Source organism: Rhipicephalus microplus, chromosome 2 (assembly GCF_043290135.1).
Source record: "Rhipicephalus microplus isolate Deutch F79 chromosome 2, USDA_Rmic, whole genome shotgun sequence".
Lineage (NCBI taxonomy): Eukaryota > Metazoa > Arthropoda > Arachnida > Ixodida > Ixodidae > Rhipicephalus > Rhipicephalus microplus.
The window spans coordinates 61,092,597-61,115,847 of NC_134701.1; positions in this window are offsets into that span (position 1 = coordinate 61,092,597).

The window sequence follows — 23,251 nt, forward strand, 5'->3', positions numbered from 1 at the left end:
GTTAGTAACAATACTCCTTTATATGCAAAGAAGCCCAACATTGTGTGCTTGATACTGTTCCCACGCCCGGGAGTCTTGTTGTCTCTGTTAAGTGAATGTGTAGATGTTATATCTATGCTTGTTTTGCTATCTGGCGACGTTGAAGAAAACCCAGGGCCCAATAAAAAGGTTCCTGAGTCTGACGTATCGAACAAGGCTCATGAGCCAAAATTTAGTGACATGTTTGCTCTTCTGCAGAGCGTGAACTCTCGAACCGAAAAAATGGAACAGGACCAAGTGAAGTTAATATCTAGCGTGAATGAAATTAAAAACAACCAGGAAGCAATCGAGCGTAAAGTTAACGACATCGACCGTAGGCTCGCCGCTGTCGAAGCAAAAGCGTGTGACAACGCCGAGGTCGGGGATGAACTTTTGCAGCTAAGGCAGCTAACCGACCATCTGAGCAGAGAAAGCGCTAGGTTACACGATGAACATTCTCAGCTTGAGGATAGAATGAGACGCAGTAACCTCTTGTTTTACGGTTTGACAGACTGTCCGCAGGAGAAATGGAACCAAACTGAAGAAAAACTGGTTAAAGAGATCAGTACCGTTTTTAAGTCACCAGTGCCGAGCGAAGCTCTTGAGCGAGTACACAGGCTAGGAACATACAGGCCCAACCAAAATAGACCAGTTATTGCTAAGTTTGCATCTTTTAAGTTAAAGCAGGAATTACTATCGCTCAGCGGAAAATTCAAAGAGAATGACATCACTGTAAGTGAGGATTATTCCCTTCAAACACGGCAGGCGCGAAAGAAGCTTGTAGAATTTGCCAAACAACGGGACGTTTCTTTCAAGCTTCGGTACAATAAGTTGCACATAGGTGATAAACGTTACAGTTACAATTTTTCTGACGACAGTGTGTACGAACTTGGCGGCGCCTCTGGGGAATTCGTTAATCGGCAGCTTTCAGGCGAACCCTCAGTATCCAGAGCACCGTTATCAGCTGCAAACTCGCCGCAGTAGCGACACGCGAGGGGTGGGGGGCGGTGCCCAAAAAATTCGCTTTCTTTTCTTTTCACGAACATCAGGAGTGTCTTATCGAAACGCGATGAACTAAATGCGGCGGTCGACTCATGTGACGCTGACGTTGTATTGTTAACTGAAACGTGGCTTACTTCAAAAATTAACAGCAGTGAATTGTTTGATTCTACAAAGCGTTTCAATGTGTATCTTCGTGATAGAGGTGATAGATGCGGCGGTGGTGTACTTGTTGCTGTAGCGGATCATATTTCTTCGTCTTTTGTGCCTGTTGTAACCAATTTAGAGATCATATTTGTTGAAATTTGCACATGTTATAAAAAGATTATCTTGGGTATCTGCTACCGTCCACCGTCCTGCGATCCGAGCTTTGTTAATAGCCTTCATGATGCGGTTAACTTAGTTATGGAACGTTTTCCTAATGTACCAGTCCTTTTAGCCGGAGACTTTAACTACCCAAATATATTTTGGTCCAGTGATGTACCTCAGTTAAGTCCGTTCTCTACTGACAGTTATAATTTTTGAGCTTTTGTTCCGATTTCAACTTTACGCAAATTGTCACCCAACCAACCCGCATTACACCTACTACTTCGAGCGTTTTAGATCTCGTGTTAACCAACGTGCCTGACCTGTTCATGTCTCCCCTTTGTTTGCCTCAATTAAGTGATCATTCTTTGCTCCATTTCACTATGGATGTTTGCGTTCCTCACCATGAAAATTATACTAAGCGCATTAGAGATTATGCTGCTGCCGATTTTGATGCCATCAATAGAGAACTTTGTTTATTTCTGGACAGCTATCTTGATGAATTCGAGGCTCGTTCCGTTAATTCGAACTGGATTTTGTTCAAAGAAAAAGTAGCATACCTGACTGAAACGCTTGTTCCCCTGAGGCTAGTCACCACCAACAAGCATGCTCCCTGGTATAGCCAATCTTTGAAAAGGTTGGCTAATAAGAAAAAAGGCTGTTTCGGTCCGCTAAAGTTTCTAACTTGCAGGCCAGATGGGATTCTTACTACGTTGCTAATGGGGAATATAGGAGGGCCACAAAAGCAGCAAAGGAAACCTACTTTAATAACACACTCCCCAATATGTTAGCAACAACCCGAGACAATTTTGGAGGGTGGTGAATAAAAAAGATACTCGCGAAATAACACTTAAAACTTCGGACGGGGTAATCCACAAAGATGACTGCGCTGTTATTCTCTGTGACACCTTCGCGGCGGCAGTGTCAGGTCTCCTCAACAAAGGTTCAAACCCTGTTTGTCAAGCTAGTGGTTATCTCCCGATGGAAGCAATTCGTTTCGACACAGCAGGTGTACAAAAAATAATAGAAAATCTTAAAGTCTCGTCTTCCGCCGGAATTGACAACATTAATTCCAAGTTTTTAATCAACACTAAAGTCTACAGCGCCATAATCTTAACAAAAATATTTGAGCAATCTCTGGAAGCGGGCTGTCTTCCGGATGATTGGAGTGTGGGAAGAATTATTCCATTCTTTAAGTCAGGTGATAAACTTTGTCCGGAAAATTACAGACCAGTATCAATCACTTCGATACCATGCAAAATAATGGAACACGTAATTTATTCGCAGCTTGTAAATTTTTTAGAGGGCAATTCTTTCTTTACTGATTCGCAGCATGGATTTCGTAAAAACCTTTCCTGTGAAACGCAACTAATATGTTTTATACATGATTTGCATTCTATTCTCGACAACGGCACACCCATTGACTGTATCTTTTTAGATTTCTCAAAAGCGTTTAACAAAGTACCTCATGATTTACTCATTTTAAAATTACGGAGCCTCAATATAGATGATAACGTCCTCGCGTGGGTGATTGCTTTTCTCAGTAACCGTTCCCAATTTGTAACTGTTAATAACTTTGATTCGCCCAGGGTCCCGGTTGGCTCTGGGGTCCCACAGGGCTCCGTGTTGGGACCATTGCTCTTTCTGGTCTATATAAATGATTTGCCTCTAAACATTACTTCTTCAGTGAGTCTTTTCGCAGATGACTGCGTAATTTATCGGGCAATTAAGGGTCATTTAGACGTTCTAGAATTGCAGGCTGATATGGATCGGGTTCAGGAATGGTGTGAGACATGGGGCATGGCGTTAAACGTTAACAAATGCAAGTACATGCATGTCAACCGACACGGCACTAGTATCAGGTCGTATCATATTAATAATGTTCTTCTCGAAGTAGTAAATTCTTATAAGTATCTGGGTATCCACATAACTTCTACATTGTCTTGGAAGACACACATCGAATATATTGCAGGTAAAGCTAATAGCACGTTGGGTTACCTTCGAAGAAATTTTAATCAGGCACCCGTTTCCTTGAAACTCTTATTCTACAAAGTATTGGTACGTAGCAGATTAGAATATGCAGCATCTGTTTGGGACCCTGGTCATGACTCGCTTATCTATGAATTAGAACGAGTGCAGAATCGGGCAGCGCGCTTCATCCTTTCAAATTACCATCGCACCTCGAGCGTCACATCAATGAAAACTACACTAGCATTACCCCTACTGTCTCTTCGCAGGAAAGTGTCTCGGCTGTGTATATTCCATAAAATTTACTTCACCAATCCGTTACTCAGAAGCAGATTATTGGCCCAACCAACTTACGTTTCCACTCGCATTGATCATCGCCATAAAGTAGGACTTCCTTTAGCGCACACCAAGTGTTTTCATGATTCATTTGTGCCAAAAACATCTGTATGTTGGAATCATCTTCCTTGTGATATTGTTGGTATAAAAGATGCCGCTTTATTTAAAATTGCCGTCACTAATTTTATTTGTACGTAGCCTCAGTTCAACCCTGTAGCAAGCGATGATTGCAATTTTTCTGTTGTTGTATTTTGCTTTGTATGCTGTACATGTATGTATGTACCCACTCCCCTCTGTAATGCCCTCGGGCCTTGAAGGTAACTGAATAAAAATTAAAAATAAAAATTTTTGGACATACATTTGTGGAGCACAACACTCGCCTAGAGTTCGTGCTCAACTGCATTGAAAAAGGTGGCTTTGTACTGAATTCACAAAAGTTCCACTTTGGTGAGCGACAGACATTTGTGTTGGAACAATTCGTCGACAGAGGTGGCATTAGACCTGACCCACAAAAGACAGTGGCCGTTGAATCACTCGAGCGTCCTCAATCTGTTAAACAACTGTGTAGCTTCATCGGGGCCTGCTCGTAGTTCCGCCGGTTCATACCCAGGTTTGCGGATTTCGTTCACTCCCTGACAAGCCTTCTACGCAAGAACAGCGCGTTTTAGTGGACCTCCGAGTGTGATGCCACTTTTCACCAGCTCATTGCGTTCAAACGTTTAGAGCACAACTTAGGCTCTATTCATTCTTCTACCTAGCTTGTGACCTTTGTTGTGTTCAGGATGCGTGTTATTTGGCAATGGTGGCATTATAGGTTAAGTGCGCATTTCGCGTGGTATGCCGTATTTAATACCATGTTGTGCCTGGTAAGAAATTCCGAACCTGTCGAGAACTCGGCGACTTGCATTTGTATTGCTCAAGCGCTCGTACTGCGAGATCTGTTGCGCTTGAACGATTTCCTCAAGCGTGTTATGAGAGCCTAGTTTAATATGGACTTCCGTACAAATGACGAGAATGTATAGAAAAACAGAAATGCTACCTTACAGAGCATTTGCAGAAAAAAGACAACTTTCTTTTTGTTTAAACCAATGGAAGGCATTACGATTCATGCAACGAGTGATCTAGGTCGCCCCTTCAATTTTTTTGTGGGCACATTTAATTACCTCTGATTGGTTGTAGTGGGTAGGCAACCGCAATTAAACAGCAAGGGGTGATAAGGAAAGTGATATTGAGGTGTAAGAAGGAGGGAGAGAGTACTGTGTTCAGTAGAGGAAATGTAGTGTAACAAATAGGTGGGAAAATGTAGAGAGGGTAAAGATGACTTATGTCGAAGTGACGCATGGAAGAGAGTGTCACAAATGAGCGTTTCGAACATGCCAGAGATATCAAGTGGGCTGCGCTTGTTCAACTGTGGCGCGCGCTTGCCCGCGACGTGAGTGTCGGTGAAGGCAAGAAAACCACTGCCCTACGCATACAAGAGCGTTCCCTTTGAGTGCCACTGGATACATCTTTGTCTGACGCATCGAACATGAAGACACCGTAGTCAGTTTTTCACATTTTTCATGACAGGTACAGCACCCTTAAAGGTGAGAGCAAAAAGCTAACTTGGTGTTTTTCCTGTCAACGCGACAGCGTAGGCTCTTGTGCGTTCCTTTGCACCCATTGCCTCCGAGATGGTGCGGCAAAGGATTTAGAATGCCACGAGCCAACGAAAATATTTTGGGGTGGCACCGTTTAACTGTTCCGGTGCACATACGCAGATGGCGCCCATGAAAAAGCTTCATTTTCTACATATTGTAAACTTTTTGCGTGCGATATTGAGACGAAATCACTGAAGAATGAAACGGCATAACACAAGGGCTCATGAAGTGCCATACCACTCTTTTTTAATTTTCTTTCAATGCAACGCGCAAAAAGTTTACACAATTCACAGCCAACTGACCCCTACCCTGGCTTCTCTCCCTATTTACCATCTTTCTTGATACGCGTTTTTTGTGTCAGAAGCAGCTTATTAACCTCATAAGAGCGCCACTTGACCAAAAATTACAGCATATCCACGGAGTGAATCAAGGTGAGTGGGGCAAAACATACGTCTGTCTGTCTGTCTGTTTGTCTGTCTGTCGGTCTGTCCGTCCATTCGTCCGTACGTCTGTCTGTTCTTCCGTCCGTCTGTGCAGTGTCTATCTGTCTGTATGTTCACCTGTCTGCCCATCTGTCTGTCCGTCTGTGCGTCTGTTTGTCTGTCTGCGAGTCTGTCTGTTAATTCAGCTCTTGTCTATCTGTGTTTTGTTTAGCTGCTGATCCGTGCAACTCCCACTTTATGCATCAACTATAATAATACGCTAACCCCATCTACTTATCCTATATACAATTTTACTTATATACACAACAGGGAGCCATTCATAAACTAGAGCAGGCTGCATACAAATTACTAGAGCACTGCAAGAGCCCGGGCCAACCTGAAAGCCCAAGCCCGGCCCAGCCCACAGGCCGATAGGGCCGGGCCCTTCTTAGCGTTATTCAATGGGCCCGGGCCGCATTCAGCCTCCAGAGTGCGGGCCTGTGCCGGGCCCGGGCTTCAGGCTGTGGGTGGGACCGGACTTGATCCCGCTCACTAAAAGGCATAGGTCAGGGTTTTGACAAGACGCAGACCTAATGCATTGCATGGTCTAGGGCATTCTGCACAAGCTGAATATATACGTTCTATAAGCTGGCTCTTCGTAATGCCTAACAAAGGAAATAAAAAAACAATTGACTTTCAATTTTTTGCCATAACGAAACGCAGAAGCCTGCGCGTTTCAGCTAGCTGGTAGTCATGACGATTTTTATAGCGCGAGCTAGGAGTGACGACAAAGAACAAGATGACGAGCGCTAACTTCCAACTTAGTTTCTTGTGCAGAGCGCGAAAACATATAAGAGAGACAGTAAGCCATTTGAAAAAAAATGTGAGCTATGCAAAGATGTGTAATGCGAAAAACACAAAAACCAGCAAATCTAAGGAAACAATAGCGACAACTAATAGAATTATCACTAAGTGTGCGCGCCAATACTTTCGAGGAACCTTATTTCTTTTTCGGACAGAGACACGGAGTGCTTGTTGACGCATTAGTCTTGTTCGAGTGTCATCTGTGCAGCCTCTACGATGACTCGAGTTCGATCATCTCTGCGCTTATACAACTTCATTGTGTCCTCGAAAGGGTTGCACGCAGTGCAGTGCTGTCTAAGCACGGCACTGCTCGGCACAGCACTTCACTGCATGCAACGTTGTGCCCCCTTTCGAGGACACAGTGACGCTGTATAAGCACAGGCATGAGCGCACCCGAGTCATTGTCGAGGCTGCACAGACAACACGCGAATAAAATTTTTTTGATCTATCATGCCCACTTTACTAATTAGAACATGAATAAATAAAGTTAGCGTTAACACTTTATAAATGTGATGAGTTGAGCTAGGACAACTTGTTTGGTGCAGACACTTTGAACGGATACATGCATTCATTTTGGTGATTTCTTTGTATGAGTGGGGTCTGAAATATTAAGCGCTTCGGGGGTCGTTCTGTTTTTAGGAAAACCAAAAGATTGAGGAAAAGAGATGTCGATATCATTGGCGAGTAATGCGTAAAAAATGAAGGGTTGGGTGAAACCTAATGAAAATGCCATATATGGCACCTATATAGGTTATATGTGGCCACATATAAGCATATATGTTAGCATATGCGGCCACATATAAGCATACATGTCTGCATATGTTGCTTCCATTTACCCCATATGGATGCATATCTGGCGGAGTTGGTTCATGTATGGGGTTATATACAGCCATATATGACGCGGTTGGCCCATATAAAGAGTAAAATCTGGTCTTATAAGGCACGGTCACACCATATATAACATATTAATTGGATTCTTATATGGGGAAGTGCTCCCTTATATGAGATGAACCACGTATATATTTAGCACCATGATCACACACCTTTATGCGGATTGTATTATATAACAATTTATGCACCAAGATGACCTGCTTATTTTCTATAACAACAACAGCATTATTTATATATGTTGCTTCTGCCATGCAAAGAAAAACAAAACTTCAGGTCAGCTTTGTGTAAGTGATAGTTGCAACTATGCAGGCATTCATGTAATTTAACTTGTAAATTTTCCATGGCATTTAGGTTTGAAACAATACATTTCAATTATTACAACGTAAATAACGTATACCAGAGCAGACATGTTTTACAAGGAAGGAATCGTGTCAGGTCACAAAACGTATTGAAGCTCCCGAACCTCGTTATTATTATAATAGAGCAATCCTGTATGATAATATGTAAAAACAAAATGCATGCTATTTATATTGTTCACAATAGTGAATTTTTTGGAGTAACAGCAAGAAATAGTAATTTCAATGCATTTTATCTTCCACATGGGTGGACAAAATTGCTGATTATTTGAAGGTTTTGATGGCTATATTCTCCTTTCGTATAACAAGATTTCAGTTAATCCTGTTGACCCCTCATCTGCGATTGCTTTCAGCGGCCATTTATCATATTTGCATGCGCACTGCAATGTTTAAGGGAGTATCGTCAAAAACAAAAACAAGAATTTACTTGAATTAAACTTGCAGGCACTATTAAGATTACATTCAAGATGAAAGTTGTACTAATTTATTGCAAAAGTACACCTTACGTTTCCTTTGGTTAAGTATAATGTTCTTGGCTGTAGAGTAGTAAACTTATAAAAATTTTATGTCTGCACTAGTAAACAATTGATTTGGTGTAATATTTACAAGCGTCAAATAGATCTCACATCACACACAAATACGTTTAGACAGGGGCAACTGACTCAACCATGATACACATTTATGGCCCATGGGTCGAAATTATAAAGCGTTATAGCAACATTTAACGTAGGCTGCTCATATCACAAAACTTACTTTTTTCGTGGGTGTGTCATTTCTTGGTCGAGGTCACTAATGCGCACGTGCCATCATCAGGATTACCTTAAACATTGCTTCTCGAATACAATTAGTGTGACACATTCTTGCGGGCTGTCGTGATGCCTAAGCCGAAGTCTACATTATGTACACAGCCCCTTGCTGTGCAGGCACGTAATAATTAAAACTGCTTGCGAACATATCCTTTCAACACGAACACTGTGGTGCATTTACCGATCAAATATGCATGCCGGTACATATCCACCAAACTGCGCAATTACACACTGGCGTATAGAGATTCATAAGTACCCGGAACCTAGCATTTCCTTCAATGTGGCCAGATATTTTGGGCCGTGTCCGAATGATATGGGTGTATTATTAATAATATAATTACTGTTGTTGTTATTGTTATATCTAACAAAATGTCCAGCGTTTCAGTTCCATAAGCTGTCAATATTGAGTCATTATATAAAGTTAATGAGACCAGTGATCTTGGTGCTCCATTTGATAGCATGCTGAAATTTTTCCTTTTGCATTAAATGTGCTGCCACGCGAGGCCTTCGTTCTCTCCCTGTTGGCAGGATATCTCTCGAGAATTCGGTTCTCCTACAGCCTTCTTCAAATTGTACACCGTGATATGTCGTGCTCAACTGAAGTACAAATGCATATCTGATCTGGAATGGCCTTGCTAAATTCAGCAGTAACGCCACTGAGTGAGTCGAGAAAAAAATTCATAAGCGTTTACCCCCAACGTTATACTAGAATCTTTTCAACACTGCTAGAATATTATTTTTGCCATCACTTAATGGCCGACAAAATCGCACTGAGCTGTTATTTCTTTACAAGCTAGTTCAGGGTGAGATATTCTGCCCTTCTCAGTTGTAATAATTTTCAAACTCCGCGTAAGTTATCCAGAGAGAATCGACCATTGCATGAACCTGCCAGCTTCTTCCAACACACTATCCTTTACAGAATACCGAGTCTCTGTAACGTCAACTTTCTTGATTAGTTATGTTTTTCAATGTCTACTGTCAATTTTTGTCAGTGAGGGCTGCCCTGTCCTAACGTAGATTCGCACATGCACAGATTCTTCCCTTTTCTGTCTTCAGAAAGCCTTCCACACAGTTGTGTTTATTCCACATTATTACTCAGTCCTGTTCCATGAATATCTACTCTTTCATTTGCTGTTCCCATTGGCGTTGACTTCTTTTCGACTGCTGGTTTTTGCTCTTTTTATTGATTCGCTTTTCTGTGGACAGTCTGTATAGTATTGTTTCTTTATTTTCTTTTGTTTTTGCGCGCGCCAGCACGAAAGACCCTATTGTGTTTCCTGTATACGCTAAAAAATGATTGATTGATTATTGGTTGATTGAATATTATTATTATTACTCTAAATGCTTGAAAGATAAGATGGAAATCTTGCTGGAACGTGTCTTGGTAGCCAGCGTATACGAAGCAGTGATTTTAGCTCCACGGAATGCCTCTCTCATAGGTCCTGCAGCTGCATCTTTCTGGGCCCGCGGGAAGAAGTTGTAGTTCATTGTCCCAAAAAACTTACTGCACTGCAGCTGTTGGCAAGGTTGCAAGGGTTGCGCACAGTAAAAAATACAAAAAAGGGCGCCAGTCGGAGGGGTGGAAATTTCGGAGAACGTTGTTCGAAAAAGCGCGCGTAGGAGCCGTGCAGCCCTGCCGTGGCCTTCAGCAGTCTGTCGACACATCAGGGAAGAGAGTGCCGCCGCGACCCACTTCAAGTAACGACTAAGAATGTTTGCGCAAACATTCATACGTATGGTAATAATATTGCGTCAATAATTCTTCAAAAATGAAAGGTCGTTTGCGAATAAGCTCAGAAAAATTTTGTTCGAATAATAATTGCGTAAATCAATGATCTCGAGGAGTATTGTATATCTCATTCGTAAGCCTGTGTTGTATTCATCCGCACCATTGTTGCTTTTTTGTTCGCTGGAGTCATGGGTGCAGTGCTGATCGAGTTTGTCAGTTTTGCATTCCTCTTGCTCTTATTTCCTGTTCAACTGCTGCGTGAATTTACACAAGATAATCACACAGCTCTCAGGAATCTACTTCGCTGTACGTGACAAAATTGTGGACGGACGTGGCAGTGTTTTTGTGTGCGTTTGTTTGTGTACGCAGCTGAATTGGCGATTGTCAGCATTTCGTGCGAAAAAAATGGACACTCATCCTTGCCGGCAAGCGTTCCTTCAAAACTTATCCCAAAAGCAGTACGAATGAACGAGATTACTTTAAAGTGTGAGTATAGGTTATCAGGATTGACATTCTCCTTGAAAGACAAGTCTTGGTTAATGTTAAAGAAAGTTCATTATTTTCATTACCTTCGCACATTGTTCATAAATATTATGATAACTCAGAAATAATAGCGCATTCCCTGCTTGCTGACTAAATAAGTTCATACTGATCGTGGTTACGTCATTAGGCTGCTTTGTTTGAGAGATGCAACAGCACTTTCTTTTTTTTACTCCTTCCAGACAGTGATTTATATAATTGAAAACTCTACACCAGGAAAATATGGGTTTCGTGCTATTGTACTTTTGATAAATATATTGATGTAAATACACTTGTCTTGTATCTTTCTCGATTTGACGCTTAAGGAACTACCGATTATAAATAAAACTTGCGCAATTACAAATAAAAACAGTTGCATATCTCCAGCTCACAAGGTTTATGAGCCCGCGTTTGAATTTGTCTTGCGTTTGAGTTTGTCTTTCTTCGTCTACGTTCCGCTTGTTTTTATATTTACATAAAGACACGCAGCTAAAGTTTTTTGTTTTGTTTTTTCATTCTTTGAAGCAGGGTGAATTGCTCGCGGATCGAACCAAAAAAACTTAAGAATAGCCCATAATTTTGTTTCCACCATCTACAATTCAGGTGATATAAGTGTAAATTTGACTGGAATGCATACACCACAGGCGAAATTATCGTTACTGATATCTCAACATCACGTGGTTATCTTGAATAACTGCACATACCCGCATTTATAGTTACACAAAATAATGTGATGTCACGTTTTATTCCGTGATCACTGTAGATAGTTTTACGCAAGCCGACAAATAAACTGGTCTGATGCATTAGGGCTTGCTACTGTGGAAAAAAACTGGAGGACCATTAGGCCCCGTTTTTAGAATTGAACGCGATAGCAATATCCTGTTTCTTGTGCATAAATCAATAACTCAGTGTGTACTTTTTATTGCATGATGCTACTTGAACAATTTTAACTGTGGAATAGTACTGTGTAATTGAGAAAGTTGAAAGTGTGTCAATGAAGGTTTCGCACATGGTTGCATTTTGTGTAAAAAAGGGGTAGCATAGTTTAGCGCGTTTATTATTATGGTATTACTGAGTTACGCGAAAAAATTGAAATACAAAAGGAAGACACCTGGACACAGCACACAACTGGAATTTTGTAGGAGAAAACAGACATATATATGCGGGGACGAGAACACGTGTGGTGAAAGAAAATGATTAGATGAGCAGACAGATGGTATAAATGATGCGCTTCCATAAAAGCTACCTCACTAGCAAGCAACATAACCGAGAGTTATGTGACAGATGAATCACCACCTTTGTTTATTAAATACGCCTCTTCGATTTCCCGCGCTACCGTATCCTTGAATCTAGCTTTAACTACCGTATCATCAAATAAGGGCGCGCAGCCGCACTCTCTACTATGTGATGATTGGTTGGAGAATGGTTGTCCCTTTAGACAAGCTTTGTGAGCCACAGTTATGTTACCGAATTCTATATAATACTTCCCCCACGACCAGACAGTGCTGTACACCACACAATGTCCACAGGGCGAATGAAAATGATTAGATGTCCGCTCATCTAAACATTTTTTCCACCTAATGCGTTCTTGTTCCGCACTCATACGTCCGTTTTCTCCAATAAAGTTTCAGTTGTTACTGTGTGCTGTGTCCATCTATCTTCCTTTTGCACTTCGAATTTTTCTCGCAACTCAGTTAACATGTATTAGGAACTCGCCCAGCAGACCATGCTTCTCAATATTATGTGTGTAAAATATTTTAGAACTTTATGCACCCACTACGCAGTCTTGAGGGAATACGCGCAGTAACGTGTGTGCCTTTTGTAATGGTTCTCTGCCTTTACACTGCGAAGTCACGTTGGAAATAATCTGTTGTGATGCCCGATGACAATGCACGCTTGTATCATGCAATACTGCTGCGATAATAAATGTTGTGCTGTGAAATCTGTATACAGGATGCGTGTATTTGTTAACCATGACAGTTATTTTCCTTGCTTTTCGAACGGCAGGAAGTTATGCATGCTTTATTTCCAAGCATATGCATTGCTGTGTGGTAGATCACTTGCTTGCCATGCAAATTGCCTGCATGATTTCGATCATCACTCAAACCCAAAAATTTATAATATTTGTTTTATTTGAGTTCTCTTAATTATCGGTCATGGACAAGACGATTTTTAACTGAAAGCCACTGACGCCTACGCCGGAATTTCTGCGGAACGAGCTCATTACCGCTGTTACAGTAATGATGCAATATTGGCAGAATGGAAAGTGGGTTACGTTTACAAAAGACATTTTTAGTGTCCCGTTGGCAAGAAATATGGCTAAGAGCCTCTGTTCCCACGCGCACAGAGACCAATAGACACCAGTGTTAGCAGTCACGCTAGTCACAGTACTTGTACATGACAAGCTTGCATACCAATCGCTTTTGACTGACTCTTTTAAAGGTTTATTATTAACTCATTTAAGGTATTCAGTGCACACGCAATTGATACGGTATACAGCAAGTCAATATTTCGTTTTGACTCACTAAGGAGGCTCCATTGACACGCCAGAAAAGTTTTAAATCAACACACTGTAGAAAATCTCTTCACGAAATTCAAATTGGATTTTTATGCTATTTATTATTGTCAATTCGATATCGATAAAGCGAAATATTTACTTGCACCGTATTAGGTCTCACACCGTGTTGACCTTAGGTTCAAGGAAAGAAAACTCGCATGCAAGACTGATGTATTTCAAAATAATGTTTACCAAAAAAATCGGGGATGGAACAAACTGCCTTCTAGCATTGACTCTACTATCTGATTTTTTTGTTTTATTTCTTGTTATAATTAGTGTGTTGTATTTTTTGTGGCGTCTAAATTTTTTTGTATATTGTGATGCTGTGTGTTGCAGATTTTGATTGAGGTGACTTTTATTATTTGTTTGGCTGACTATGTATCTTTTTGTAAACGCTCTCCCACTGTAATGCCAATTGGTGCTGTGGGCAATGAAATAAATAGATACATACAGAAAGTGTCTTTAAATAAGCAATATATTCAGGCACTGAGAACGTATCGCTTCAGGAAAAGTGGACTAACAGTGACATGTGCGCACCACAAACTTTAAATATGTCGCCAAGTTTCATTTTAATAAATATTTCTTGCGAATAACTCGAGATATAATGAGGATAACTTAATTGAACAAGGGTGTTGAGGGGATATGTACTGTCTTTGTTTTGGAGACGATGGTGACTGCATGCAGACCTTTCAACAAACAGCTATATTTCTAGCGGAAAAATGATTTGTACCGTTATACTTTTTTGTCGGCGACACAAGTTGAACTCATATAGATGAATCATCTGAATAGCTATATATAAAGGTATTCATATAAGGCCATGTTTAACCTTATATGGATGCTTCTATATACAGCCATATATGGATGAAAGCCATATATGGCCATATACAGCAACACTTATGTATGGATATAAGAGATTAGGTATATCAGGTTGTACAGGGCCCATATACGGCTACTTAAGCAATTTGGCATCAGGTTATTCAGGGCCCATATATGGGGATTCCGTATAAAGCCCGATATACCCAATTCCTGATTTAGCCATATATGGGGTTTTTTATATAAGTCCATATATAGGATTTTTGTAAGGGAAGGCAAAACGGCTGGCAAGACGAGTTGTAGAGCTTAGAAGAACCAAGGGTTTGGGCAGTTGGTATTGGAATGTGGACTGTGTTTTGCGCAAAAAATGAACAAGAAGGAGAAAAGCACAGAAGAGCTCAGTTCCTGCTCTTTTTTGTGTGTTCAAATTTTCGCGCAAAACACCTTTCGCAATAGTTGTAGGATGCCGGATGTTTCTGTGGGAGAGAGGCTGATGGTTCATGCTTGTTTTTGCAACCCATTAGAGTGCACAGCTCCACAAAGGATGGAGAGGCGTGGTAATAGAAGAAATACAAAAAGAGAGGGCACCAAACAACCAAGCTGCAGTATTATTTTTTTCTTTTCAGCCCCACGGGCATGGCGTTGAATACAGTTTTTTGGAGGGCGAAGGGAGAGGGAGACGGCAGTCAAGCTTTCCCGACGACACAGCTAAAACGCAAAATGTCCAACCCAAACGATGCCACGACAGAAGCACTAATTTATAACACCGCTTGATTATTAACGACAGAGCCGTTATAATTACCCTCCTTTTCAACCTTCACTCAACAGAGCAGTCAATGCCGCTTAGTGGCAACTACAGACCAATTTATTTTCGTGCCTATACAAGCTAAATCATTTCAATTCAACTCTGTACCTCTCCTACTGTTCTTTCTGTGGCTATGTACCGGAAGCATACCAGCGTACATGAAAATGGTCTGCTCCACAGTGTGTTTCTTCCATCCCTAGCCCAACCCCTTCTTCGAGGGAGTGTGCACTGCACTGCTTACGCCGGCAGGAGCCGCAACAGCTGGTCCAGCTGGCTCGAAGGTTCGCGCAAGGCAATGGAGTCCAGGACTAAGGGCCCCACTAAACGAAGGCTCTCTGTATATATACACTAGCCAATAAAAGTTTATTTTCTCTCTCAAAATGGTCACTCTCCTGTGCACCGTATCTCTGAAAGGAAAATGCTTCTTCCTCTGTTTTACGAACAGGGTTCGAATACTATAAGAAACAACGCTGGCCTGTGAACATAACAAGGGAAAAGAGAACTTTTTTAATACTGGAGGATTCATCGTGACACCTCCACATGAATCATGTTTCATTATTTCCAGACGTTTATGGGCCTGTAAGTTGAGTAAACTGGTCGACCTCCTCTTATTTCTGTCTGTATATGATGAAAATGCACTTGAAATAGGTGGTGCGATATTTATATCTTTTTATGCTAATTTATTTTATTATGCTGTAGTGACAGTTTCATTATTTTGTGTTTGAGGTTGAATCAATTCGTGTAATAATTTGAAAAATGTTCACTATGACAAGTATCAAAACAGTGGGTATGAAAATTAAAAAAGAAACGAGAACAAAGCTAACTTCTCTCGAAGACTGTTTTGCAAAGGAGAATGAAGGTAAGCTTTTTTTGAAGACAGGCTGCAACCATAGAAACTCTAAGGGCCTACTTTGCAATGTGTATGAAAATGAGCACATATTAAAATGTGAGCGAAATTATCAGGAATAATATTGTTTATTAAATGATCGTGATAGGCATTCTTGATGCTGTCTTCAGGAGCACCAGAATTCGCTCATTTTAAGCGAAAAAATTCGAAGGTTTCAGCAGAAGTAGAGCTATAGATGGAAAAAAAAGCAAATTCTCGCCAGGTTTGAAATTTTTTCACATTACGGGGATAGGTTTTTGTCACGTAGCCGCTTTCTGAGATTGGAGTGCATGGGGTCTACTTCTAGATATAAAACGCTCGTTCCGTCTTTGTTTTTCTGTGTGTTTCGCTGGTTTGAGAAGCTAGTTGTTCTCGTATACTCGCAGACTGTATATGATTTCATGAGTACCCGTAGCTTCAGTGTCCTCAGTTTTCGTGCCTGTCGTATTATTTGCAGTTCTGGTGTATAATGCTTCAGCTAAACTATGCAGGAATCAATCAGCGGAACCCTTGCATCGTCAACGAAGCTGATTAAACAGCCTTCGGGGATGGTGTAGAGCTGTTTCCTGTGGCCATGCTTTCTTCGTTTCTCGTGCATCGTTTAGCAGCGTTTTGGCCTTTATTTCAAAGCGATGCACCAAAAAGGGCCCCCTAATGGTTTAAAACATCGGTGCTAACTACGTAACTCATAGTGGCGCTAGCCAGAACTATTACGAGTGGAAATGACACCGGAAGGTTTACGCCACACGATTGAATAAGTGTAACGTTAAATTTAATCGTGGCGTTTCCCCAAAATACAGAATACTATTGGATATCTTTTTATTTAGCTTGAGTTACTGCTCAAAGCTGAAGAAAATAAAGCTCTTTGACCTTTCCAGCTTGAAAACTGCAAAGTTGGCCAAAGAATGCGCCGAGCGCCATGGTGGTGGAGGAAACGCGCTGGGGATGTTCAGAGTGCTGTTACTTGAAGAAACTAAAAAATGGAAGAACATTTATTTAGAGACTCCATTGTAAAAACAAAAATAAGTAAAGCTACAAAACAATATGGAAGTGTTCGTGAGCTGGCTTGTTCCGCACATGTTCTTTCTTCAAGTACCACAATATTTGTCACCATCGCAATGGCGCCATCACTACGTTGGTCATAAAAGGCAGTATGTCATGCAAGGTCCCTTTACGGCAGGGCTTTCAGTTCGTTTCATTGGGCAGCCTTCCCACGTCACAGGTTGAGGAAAAGACGGTCAGGTGAGCCCACGAAAATCGAGTCGAAGGTAAGTATTCATTTCTGTTATAACCGGCCCCCGCGGCTGGGCCGCGCCCCGAGATGCACGAACAGAGTGGCCAGGGCAAAAAGCAAGCGTTCATTGTCCGGCTTGGGTTTTATAAGAACGAAAGGTAAGGGAAGGGGAGAGGGAGATAAGATAGAAGGCGCGCGCAGCGTAGACTGGCAGCGCTTGTTTAGCGGTGGCGAACAGTTCGTGGCAATTTCATTGTATTTTGATAATTCTACACTGAACAACTGTGCGCTGCGTATTTCTGTCGCTGCTGTTCTTGTGGCACTTATCTCTTAAGTCTTCAGTGTACGCAACCAGCTAGGAAAACATGTAACACTATAAGGTCATGAAAGGTGTTAGAGGCCCCATTTAAAACGGGAGTCCTGTGGATTTTAGGTGACCTCTTTTCTTGCGTTTTGCTTTTGGTGGCTCATTGTGTGTTTGTTTCTTCTTGTCTTCTTTTTCCAAATTCTGGGTCATCAAGCAGAAACGGCAGCCTATTCTCCATGAATCGAACAATATAAACTTAAGTGCTGTTTTGAATTTCATCTGCTGGAGCTCTGTGAGAAAAAATACACAGTAACACTGCAGTGCCTGAATCACATCTGAGAATTCCTTCATATAACCGACGCGTGGCACCATCAGCATAAAATAAATAAATATGGGCGCAAACGCCTGAAATGTTGATGCACATCACTGAAGTTTGGTTAGGATGATGTAAGGACATTCGTAGAATACTCCAGAGGCGCCACGCAGAAGCTCTGAATAGCCGGAGTGAAAAACCCGCGAAAAATGCGCCGGAGAAACCACGTAATCACTCTGGCAAGCCGGAGCAAAAGGCCGGTAAAAAATGCTCTGGTGGCGCCACGCAATCGCTCTGGCTGACCAGAGTGGAATATCTGTGAAAAGTGTTCCGGATATGCCACGCAATTTCTCCGGCCAGCCGGAGCAAACACTTTGTTCTGGAGGTCCAGAGCGAGCATTCCTCGACTAGGGGGATCACTTGAAGACAACCATATTCTCCCGACCTCGAAGTAATTTTTTTTACATGTAGCACTGCGAAGCAACGATACCCTAAACGGCAACAAACGATACCCCAACCTGCCGACCCCATCCGCAGCGCCCACCAATTTTGCTGAAAATTCAGTGTTCATACTTTGTCATTGTCAATTAAAAAGCAGTTATTGCGGATACCTGAGGCACCATAACAACACGTCAATACTCGGTGTGTTTCCTTTTACTAGAAAAAGCATACATAAGATATTCTAAGGGCCGTAGCGTTTATCACGCTGCGCTGACAATGCAACGCTTGCACGAAAAGGCCAGTGTTTCCAACGCTTTGCTAAGACGATGTGGTGGTGGCACCTACCCGTCGCCCAGCGTTCTACACCATATTACCTCCGAGACTGGCACACATGCCACATACATTGTTTTCCAAGATAACTGCCAGATACCGCTCATGTCTCACGTGGGACGTGGCTTGATGTACTCGTTCGCCTCCGCTGCACGCTCGATACACTCTAACGCAGCGCCTCCAGAAGACCATTCACTGATTTTTTTGCGCAGAACATCAAATAAACGTTTTGTTCACACTGTGCATACGCAAGACTATTGTCTTTCGATGACATTTGCGGTGTAACATGCAGATACGGGGCCAATTTTTTTCATGAAAAGTTGTTACTGTCTTCCAAAACACAACAAGAGGACATCAAAAGCTGAACAGATTGAAAGACTCCATTGGCAAAATTGTTTGGATTCCCTCAGATCTTTGCCTGGACCACCTCGCGGTCCCACGCCACGTCTAAACGGCCATGTATGTTTCACGCTGCGATAACATCGGCAGCCCGAGTCACCGCTGCACACAAGCTGCGATTCCGGGTGAGAGGACATTGATTGATTGATATGTGGGGTTTAAAGTCCCAAAATCCCAATATGATTAAGACATGCGCGGTAGTGGAGGACTCCCAAAAATTGTTTACCTGGAGTTCTTTACGTGCACATAAATCTGAGCACACAGGCCCACAGCATATTCGCCTCCATTGAAAATGCAGCCACTGCCGCCGGAATTCAATCCCGTGACCCGTCGGTCAGCAGCCGAGTACCTTAGGCAATAGACCACTAAAGGATCAATGAGGCAACCGCGCGTCATGGTTGCCTTTATGGGACTGCTGAAGGCTGTGGATATCTATTGGCGGGATGACACGCAAAGCGCTTTCTCGAAGCAACTGGCACTCCAAAGAAAATCCCACTTTCTTAATAAAAAAATTGACAGATCCCACGGACAGGGGAAGTCGACGACATGCGAAGCATGAACTAGAAATGTTGATATGTTGCTTTAAATCAAGCACAACGTTACCAGGTAAATGATGCCGTACTTGACTTCTGTAACTTGACTATCATACTTCGATGTGTCCTTTACCTTCATGTATTCACGTCACGTGATACCAAAATTAGTATATGCGAAGCTAGTGAAACGGCCGCGAGCACGCTATGAGCATGGTATGTTGTCATGTTCTTACAGGACGCACGTGTCAGGATTATCATGTTTGCACCAGTCATATATTTCGTCACACACTGACGTCAGGTAACACGAAATTTGGTATATGCGGAACTAACAAAATGACCACGAGCGCATCACGAAGGGCCCTATATACTCCAATGTAGCGTTGACGCGCGCGCACGCTGGGCACAGCAGAGCTACGTAAGCAAAACGCGAGCACTGTATAGTGTGACGCGAGACGCCACCAACGTCCATTGGTGCGGCCCAACTGCAACAATTGCGAAATGCGACATGCTGTATTTCGCACCGATGCGTTACCCAGACAACACTGCGTCTCTCTCTTTTCGTGACGGAGGGACGCTGGACGCGCTGAAACGCGCGTACCACAAAGCACCACAACGCGGCACGCACCTACGAGTATGTGGCAGGACCGGCGCCTGGCAGGGCAACGCTGGCGTGACACTACGAAATGAACGCTGGTGAGCACGCGCACCACGTCACGTCAAAATGTATTGGCGACTTGACTGTAGCATGTAGTCTTGTTCTCACATGGCATGCATCTCATGATTATCATGTTTGCAGCAGTCACATACCTTCGTCATTCATTGGCATTACGTTATACCAAATGTGGCATATGTGAAGCCAGGGAAACGGCTGCGAACGCATCACAAGAATGGCATCTAGTCATGTTGTTACATGATACGCATGTCGTGATTGACATGTTTGGATATGTCATTTACCTATGTCATGCGTTCTTGTCGCGTAATACTAAGTTTCGTACGCTAGAAGATAGCGACATGGCCACGAGCGCATCATGAGTGTGACATGTAGTCATGTTGTTACATGACACGCATCTCATGTTTATCATGTCTGCACCAGTATGATACCTTAGTCATCCGTTCACGTCCCCTAATACCAAATCTGGTATAACATGAAACTAGCGAGACGGCCCCCGGCGCCTCATGAGCGTAGCATGTAGCCATGTTGTTACATGACACGCGACTCGTGATTGTCATGTGTGCACCAGTCACACGCCGTTGTCATCCATTCACGTACCGTAATACCAAATTTGGTATTTGTGACGCTACCGAAACGACCGTAAGCGCATAATGAGCATGACATTTAGTCATGTTACATGATACGCATGTCAGGGTTTTTCATGTTAGGGTTTCTTGCTTGTGTTCGCCATACAATCATGTCATACCATACCAGTTTTGCAACATGCGATGTCAACGAAACCACCGCAAAAGCTGCAGGACCATGACATGTAAATCATCACATTCATGACATATATGTCTTGATTGTCATGTTGTGACTAGTCAAATATGTTCTTCATACAGTCACATTATGCCATACCGAGTTTGGTATCGATACCGTTATTGAAACGGCCAGGAGATCTAAAAGTCGTAGGCAGCTAGATAGATAGATAGATAGATAGATAGATAGATAGATAGATAGATAGATAGATAGATAGATAGATAGATAGATAGATAGATAGATAGATAGATAGACAGACAGACAGACAGACAGACAGACAGACAGACAGACAGACAGACAGACAGACAGACAGACAGACAGATAGATAGATAGATAGATAGATAGATAGATAGATAGATAGATAGATAGATAGATAGATAGATAGATAGATAGATAGATAGATAGATAGATAGATAGATAGATAGATAGATAGATAGATAGATAGATAGATAGATAGATAGATAGATAGATAGATAGATAGATAGATAGATAGATACGCTCAAAGTCGCTGAAGTTCACTAAGAAATGCTTTGCATTTAAAACACCAGCACTGAAAGTTGAAAACGCAAGCCGTGTTTCTAGCACACAAGACAGTCACAGATTTTCCATAACAGCGAAGCAATGAATGCGATAACAACAAATTGTAAAGTCACACGCACAATAGAAAAGAAGAAATCGAACCGTGCCCCACATTTCTCACGCACAAATGACCCGCAAAACCTACTCGCAGGTACAGATGCACGCGACAAATCATCTCAGTTGCTACTTCGCTGTATCTAAAAAGCGTGTGCCTTTCGCAAACGGCCACCGGAATGATTGCAGTGACCTTTGTGCGCCCGGTAACTACAACAGAATCGTTCCAGGCGAAGCCCAGGGCCAGCCAAAACAGAAGATCCTCCCTCCTCGCTACCACGAGATAATGGTACGTGAGGGAGTGTGACTTTCTTTCTCTAAGCGTGCAAAGTACGCGTGGGAGAAAAGAGCGCGCGCCGCAGTGCGATGTGGTGACGCGCGCTCATTCCGCGATCTTGCTGGTGATGCTGAAAACACAATTGCCCCGGTGGTGTCAGTCAGCAGTGGTACGTGTTAGATAATAATAGCTTGCCGTTTGAACGCTGAAAGAGGTGCTCTTCGGTGGCGCAGAGGTTGACGTCTTGCACTCGCGATTTAACGGACCCAAGTTTGATTCCGCGCACTGGAGTTTTTTCGGTTTTTTTTTTCTTTCTTGCATTTTAATATTTATAGATACGTATGCATATACGGTTAGTGACAACGACACAGACGTTGATGCTGGCGGCGAACTCCAGCCGCAAGTATCCATTTCATTGCAATCACAATTCGCAACTTTCATAGATGGTTGCGTCGCCATGTGGCAGCCATTGAAACTGTCATTTGGGGAATGCCCACGGAGCCAGCCCATGCCACTGTTCAGTCGGCCTCACTTTGGCTGTTCGCTGGTGTTTTACAATAAGTCTCTGGCAACTTCTAATACGGTTAATCTGAATTTTATTGTGAACTACCGAAGTCGGACAGGTACTGCGAGTAGTAGTGGCAATGGTTTACCCGTTATTGTTAGCTTGTGTAGCTAGAATAATCACCGAATATGCCGCTGAGCCAACGCCGTGCAGTCAAAGACGAGCTTTCCTGCTTTGCACAATAACGGCCGCTCGAGCTTCCCCCGCCGTGGCACGAGCAGCGTTCAAAAAGCTGTACGTGCATTTCTTCACACTACATCATACGATGTGCTCGGCGTTCAAAACTTCCTTCCCTTCAATAGGCGCCGCACACGCGTTTCTCGACACGCAGTGTGGGATAGAATAGATTCTAGAGTCAATGACCTTCTCAGCAAAGCCTTGACAGCACGGTGGCTGCAGCCGAAAATACTACGCAGTTCGAAGTGACGGGCACACCGGCGAAGGCTGCCGGCTAGCCGGCTGCACGATCCCGCAAACGACAGCCATGTTGGGCTTGCACAAACACTCTCTCTAGGGGGTGAAAGTTGCGAATAAAAATGTCAAATGCCGTAGTTGTCAGCGTTCTCATAGAACGCATCTGGCGTGCAAACTAAGAAGCATTTCCAGCTAAAAAGAGTTGACACTACACCATGGGTGTAAAAAAACGCATTTGAGAACTACTTCAAAAAAGCCGCCGAAAAAGATTACAAATAAAGGCGAAAATGATTATGCGATCCTTCGAAGAACGAAAACCTAACGATGTTATCGGAATGAGAAACGACGTACGCGTACCTTACAAAGTCGACATGGTTAGAATTCCTCTCAACAGCTTCTATGCAGGCAGATCTTCCACC